Source organism: Heloderma suspectum, chromosome 7 (genome assembly GCF_057233095.1).
Source record: "Heloderma suspectum isolate Gila_16-S chromosome 7, 16-S_ref, whole genome shotgun sequence".
NCBI classification, from domain to species: Eukaryota; Metazoa; Chordata; class Lepidosauria; order Squamata; family Helodermatidae; genus Heloderma; species Heloderma suspectum.
In genome coordinates this window covers 38,457,408-38,463,407 of record NC_139464.1, presented here as the reverse complement: position 1 = coordinate 38,463,407, position 6,000 = coordinate 38,457,408, and the positions used below count along the sequence as shown (strand labels likewise).

The following is a 6,000-nucleotide window of genomic DNA, read 5'->3' as shown; positions in this document are numbered from 1 at the left end:
CTCCCCGCCCCCCGGCCAGGCAGCCCCGCGACAGCGGCGGGGGGGACCCGCTCCACTCCGTCCGGGTGCCGAAGACGCCGGGGGGCAGCGACGGAGCCCCTCGCCCTCGCCGCCGCCGCCGCCGCCCCTCTCCACAAGCGTGCGGAGGCGCCTTCGTGAGGCGGGCGGGCGGGCGAGGGAGGAGGGGCGGGCCTCTGCAGCAGGGGGCGGCTCCTGGTTGGGCCCTGGCTCGCCGCCTGTCACTGGGCGGTGCGTGTGTCGGCCCCGCCTCGGCTCCCGCCCGCCCGCCTGTCCTCCGCGCTGCACAGACAGACGCGGCACAGACCCTCCGTGGCTGCCGCCGAGCGAGCCGCCGCGGCTTCCCCAGGCTGGGGCGGGCGCGCGGAAGGGGGTGGGGACGGCGAGCCTGCCGCTGGCGCTGCCAGCCAGCTCAGGGGCGGCGGCGGCGGCGGCGCTCGGGTTGCTGCCCCTCCGCGAGCGAGCCGAAGCCACACTGGGGAAGAGCCTGGCGTAGCGCCGCCCGCAGCCCGCCTTCCTGCCTGCCTGCCTGCCTTCCCTGCGGGGAGGGGGCAGCCTGACTCCGGGGAGCGCAGCAGCCGGAGCGGCGGCACTTGGAGAGGCGGCGGCGGCGGCGGCGGGGCGCTGCTGAGGAGAAGCGCAGCGAGCGAGCGAGCGAAACGAAGGCAGCCGAGCGCGGCGCGGCACCCGGCGGCCACCCCCCGGGCCGGGCTGCTGCTCCTGCGCCCTCGCCGCCGCCGCCCGCCTCCCCTCGTCGCCCGCGACCTTCTCCGGGGGCTTTCCCCCGCCAGCCGCTCCAAGCCGGGTCTGGGCCTCGCTTCCCCCGCCCGGCGTGCCTGCAGGCCCCGGGGAGGCCGCAGCGGAGCTAGCGGGACGTGCCCCTGCCCTGCCCAGTCCGGGTCCCGCCGGCGGAGGCCTGTGCGCCGCGCCAGGCGCACGGCCGGCCACAAGGGACTGCATCCCGCCCAGGACAGTATGGAGAAAGAAGGAGCGGGCAGGCCCTGAGGAGGCAGCCGGGGAGGGGGGCTCCTGATTCCGCCCAGGTCCTCCTCCCCCTCCCTCTCTCTCTCTCCCTCTCCCCCTCCGCTGATCTCGCGAAGATCGCACCGGCCGGAGCTTCCCCCGTCCGGGACCGCCGGAGAGATCCTCCGCGAGCGCTGGACCGTGCTGGATCGGAGCCTTCCTTTCTGTTGCAGCGTTCCCCGACGCCTTCCCCGACAAATCAGAGCAATAAAAGGACCGGGCGGGGGTGCGTGCGTGGGTGTTTCCATCTGCTCCGGGTGTGTGTGGTCCGGTGGAGCAGAACTGCCCGGTTTAGAAGCGGCTAACCTAGCTGGGGGAACCCCGCTTGGCAAAGACTGGGCATCTATCCGCAGCTGCAGCAACAACAGATAAGGTAAGATGCTCCTTTTGGCTTGAGCGATGATGCTGAGACTGGTACCGCTTTGTGCCTCGGAAGCGAAGGGGGAGCGTCTGATCTTTATTTTTCCTCCCCCCCCCCCGCCAAGCCCACTCCTTTAAATAACCGCGCAGCTGAATCCAACGCATGTTTACGTGGAGGAAAGTCACGCTGTGTTCAGAGGAGTTTATTCTCTGTAGGGGTGAACAGAACTGCAGCCTTAGTTCTGCTGCCCCGTTTTTAATTTCTGAACAAATCCTGACGAGTTGGGCTTCTTTTAAAGATAACTTTGGAGCCACCTCTCAGGAGGTGCACTCTGTACGCGCTGCCCACTCCTTCGCATGGTTACTCGGAAGTAAGTCCCGCGGATCTCGCTGAATGTGCCTGCTATCGCAGAGCCTGCCTTGGCCACACGCAGCTACTCGTCTTCCTCTGCTGTAGATGAGAAAACGGATTTGATTTGGAACTTCAGGCACTTGTCTGCGACTGAATTCCTCCACATAGAAATAACTATTACATACTTTTAAACAAACAAATAAATAGTGCTGTTTATTGTCCAACCAAGCCTTACAAAAGTCAGGAAGCTGGCAGTTGCCACCTGAATTTGTTGGATTTTTCTCCACTGATGTGAAAGGGGATTACTTAAAGTCACAGGAAACTCTGTAAGTGAAGAAGTAGACTAAAGCAGACAACTTATTTTTCAGCAGTATCTGCTGTTCAGGAAGAGTTTCATTTTGGCATTGAAACTACAAAGCAGGCCATCCTCTCAATGGGCTGTATCCAATGTTAGTACTATTTAGAGTAGACCCATTGAAATGAATGGGACTTCAGTTAGACTAACATTGGATACAACCCCATAAGACTTCAACCTCCCTCACAACTCAGATACTTCCACTGAAGACTCCAGACTGAATGTCAGCATGCTGGGAGGGGAGTGTGTGTGTGGGGGGGAGGGGGTATCCTTTCAGCATCACCTTTGAGTTCTGTGCAACTTATAAAAAGGGTTGAAAGTGGGGTGGAGAGGAAGCACACATTCACAGTTTGTGGATAAACTGTTGTCACTTAGTCCCAGTAATGTGTACGCACAGATTTCTTTGAGGTGGCTGTACCAGATGAGACAAGGTGAGGCAGATCTTGGGCATCAAGAAGAGGATCAGATTTTGGTCTGGGAAGGAGAAAGAAGCAGAGGCAGGTGTAGGCAATGTTCAGAGTGATCCTTAAGAATGTATATTTGGAAGTAGGCATCACTTGGTTCAATGGGACATACTCCCTTTGACTAGTATATTAGGATTGCAGTCCTAGATTTTTTTCTTTTGGGGGGAGGTAGGGACATTTTGGGCAGCAAAAACATTAAAGCCAGCCATGGGCATAAAACATAAATGAAAAAATGTGATGGAATGCTTAATGAGCAGCCCTGTGTAACTTGAAAACTTATTCTGTCAGAATAAAAAAATCTTTATATTTGATCCCTTGTTTAATAGATAATACAGCAGAAAGGCTTTTACTAGCTGTATCCACTAATAATGGCTTTATATCCACACCAGAGAGAGAGAGTGTGTGCATGTGTGTTAATGAGCATGCTAGAAAGGTCACTTCAACATTTCAAGAAGCAAGCTTTTCTGGCTGGTTTGACTTAAGTGATTAGGTTCAATAAAGAGTTGTCACATTATCAGCTGTGTCCACTTCTTCTCCTGGATGAATTGGCTGTAAACATTTTTCAGTCTTCTCTGGATTTATTAAAGTCAGTCCCTCGTAATAAACAATCTAGTTAAATGAGACCCTTTCAGGGAACAGATTGCTTTCAACTCATTAAATACAGAACTAGAAGACTGTTTAATTGGGGTGGGTTCTTTGCTTGCACTGCTTAGGTGTCTTCCTTGCACAGATTTCTGCTGTTATTATAAATGTGAATTGTGTCATTAAGTTCATTAAGCTGATCTCCTTGGGGAACAAATCAACAACTTCCTGACTCTGTGGAGATAACATAAAGTTTGGCAGTAAGTGCTGCTTGAGAGATTCCTAGTTCATATTGTGCATTCCAAAGCCCACTTCTGTTCCAAGCATGACATCAAACTGGGGAAAAAAATTTTTGCCTTGTCTTCATTTAGAAAAGGAAAGAATCTATTGGGCAGGTCTGTTATTGCCAAATAGCAAGTTAAGGTTTGTTTGTTTTTTTTGTCATGGTTGACTGATGTTAAGAGGCACATGTGAAAATGGATTAAACTGCAGTAGAATTTTGAATAGTTGGCACAGAGTTTCTCTACTCATTTTACACTTTGTCCTGTATAGAATCTGGTTAGTATGGCATAAACTTGGTAGAGGTGTGTATAGTGCAAGATGTAAAATAATGCATTTGGCATGCTAAAAAGTGCTACCAAAATCTAATATAGCTAAAACATGCGATATAAAACTTTTGTATGGACAGCACATGATTTGGTCTTTGGATAAAAAAGCCTAGGAAATGTTGTGTGTTTTCTTAGTCTGATCCTAAACATCCTTACTTGGAAATACATTCAACTAAAATAAGTGGGATTTACTACCAAGTAAATACATGAAAGTTGTGGGTATTAGACTTACCGCATTAGCTAAGAAGTGCTTAAGATGGGGCATGTCGTCCAATATGCCAGGGCTAGATTGCACATCATAACGCTATGCCAGTGTTGCAGGCAAGTGTGCCAATGCAGATGTTTTGGATTGGGGAGCCATCAATCAGTCTTCCCCTTAAATTACTACTTGAAAATGGAATGGGGAGGAATTTGGCAAGGGCCCAAATTTTAAACACAGAGTTCTACAACAGTGCCTGGAAGCTGCCAACTGGTCAGTGCTCTCAATCTAATGGAATTGGTCACAGATTTATTTTTCTAAAAACGGCATGAGAAAGAGAATGGAAGTGACTGCTGAATTTGTCGAGGACATCTCTAAACCCCAATAATTTGTGTCTGGATCTTAATTCTGGGATAGATTCTTAGGCAAGTCACTAAAGAGAGATTGTTCCCTGGCCTTAATATACTTCTAACCACCCCCTAATATTTACATGTAAGATTACTTGGTAAAATGGAGGGTTTTTAATCATTCTTTCAGTATATACTAATAAATGCAGTGCTGATTCTAAATTATGCACATCAGTGCCTGTGAGTATACAACATGAGGGTGACAACTAACGCAGAGTAAGTGTATGATATTATATATGTGGTGTATCTTCTTGAATCTTAGTTCCCTACCTATTAAAAATAATGACTGTCCCAGCGAGGGGACTTGCACTTTTGAATGTGATAGGTGTAGTAAATCACTTTGTACCCAAAATGTTATATAAATTACTATTTATTATCACTTTTGCATCTAAGTAGTACAGGAACTTTGATAAATGAACTGAAGCTTGCTTACACTTTCCTTTGCATTTCCAAGAAGTGCCTGTGATCGTGCTGCTGGAAATAGCAGTATTTTAACTTTGTGTAGAAATAGTCCTGAGTAGATTGCTATTCAGCAATATGCTAGCAGGACTAGGTTTTTGTGTGCCTTCTTTCTCATGCTGGAAACATAGATACTGTCACAATAAGCCACTATAATGAGCCAGAGTATCAAGCCCTTAGCATCAAGAGGTCTTGGGCTTAAAAGACAAATTGGTATCTGTAAACAATGAAATTACACCAGAGGGAAATATCTTAACTAAACCTCAGTAGAGGAAAATACTGGATTGTGCTACAGATGAACATGAAATATCAAAGAGTAGCTTACAAAGCATTCAGCTGCAGCTGTTGGGGGGGGAAGAGCGAGCGAGCTGGAACAGACCTTGTGAACTACAGATTTGTAATAATGTAAATCAGAAAATCTGAAGTTTAAATTTGGCAGGTTTTAGAATTCCTATTACATTGATACTCTTTGCTGGGATCATAAATCTAATTGTCAGCAAGGCTTTGAGGGCAGGTAAAAATCTGCAGTGGCTGCAGAGTCAGTGATGGGTAATTGGGCTGGTAGCTGTATTAGGGGGAGAAAGTAGAAATTACTGCAATTATATGAAGACTAGATTTCCTTCCTTGCATTTGACCCTTTCACAAGTCTTGCCAGAATCTGTGCTTTGGGTTAACATTTTATTGATGTAACCCCGTAGCAAATACCTTTCCTGTGTTATATGCTTTGGACATGCACTAAAAGGAATATAATTGTAGATGTACTATTACTAGTAGAGGGCTAAAACTAATAGCTGTGAATCTGGTATCTCTTCTGTCCTCTTTTTTCACATAGTATATGTTGGATTTGAGGTTGCATTATACAGAAAGATAATAATCCTTTCAGATGATGGAGAAGTATGTGTGAAAGAGAGCTAGGAACAGCACTGAATATTAAAAAGCCAGATACTGTCTGCAAGTGATTGAACTTCCCTGGAATTCTAAGAGCGTACTCTAAATAAGCTGCTGTACAGAATAATATGGAATTTCCAAATATACTCTGGGAATTTGCAACAGAATATTTGTGTCTTTTTTCTGGCAGAGAATGATAGTTGTAAGAACATTTCATCTAGCTAAGGTCATTCTCTTGACAAATAAATTGTGTTGGTGCACCAAGGTCTCTCCTGTGTGAGTTTT

At 48.1% G+C, this 6,000-nt stretch overlaps 1 protein-coding gene across 1 annotated transcript in view; it reads left to right on the top strand.

Annotated features, from left to right (window-relative positions):
• Nucleotides 1-286: 286 nt before the first annotated feature.
• The window catches only part of LARGE1 (LARGE xylosyl- and glucuronyltransferase 1), a 522,810-nt gene continuing 517,096 nt past the window's right edge, over nucleotides 287-6,000 (top strand). The window contains exon 1 of the mRNA XM_084809690.1: nucleotides 287-1,414. The gene's annotated coding sequence lies outside the window, so the exon portion shown is untranslated. The remainder of the gene's footprint in view (nucleotides 1,415-6,000) is intronic.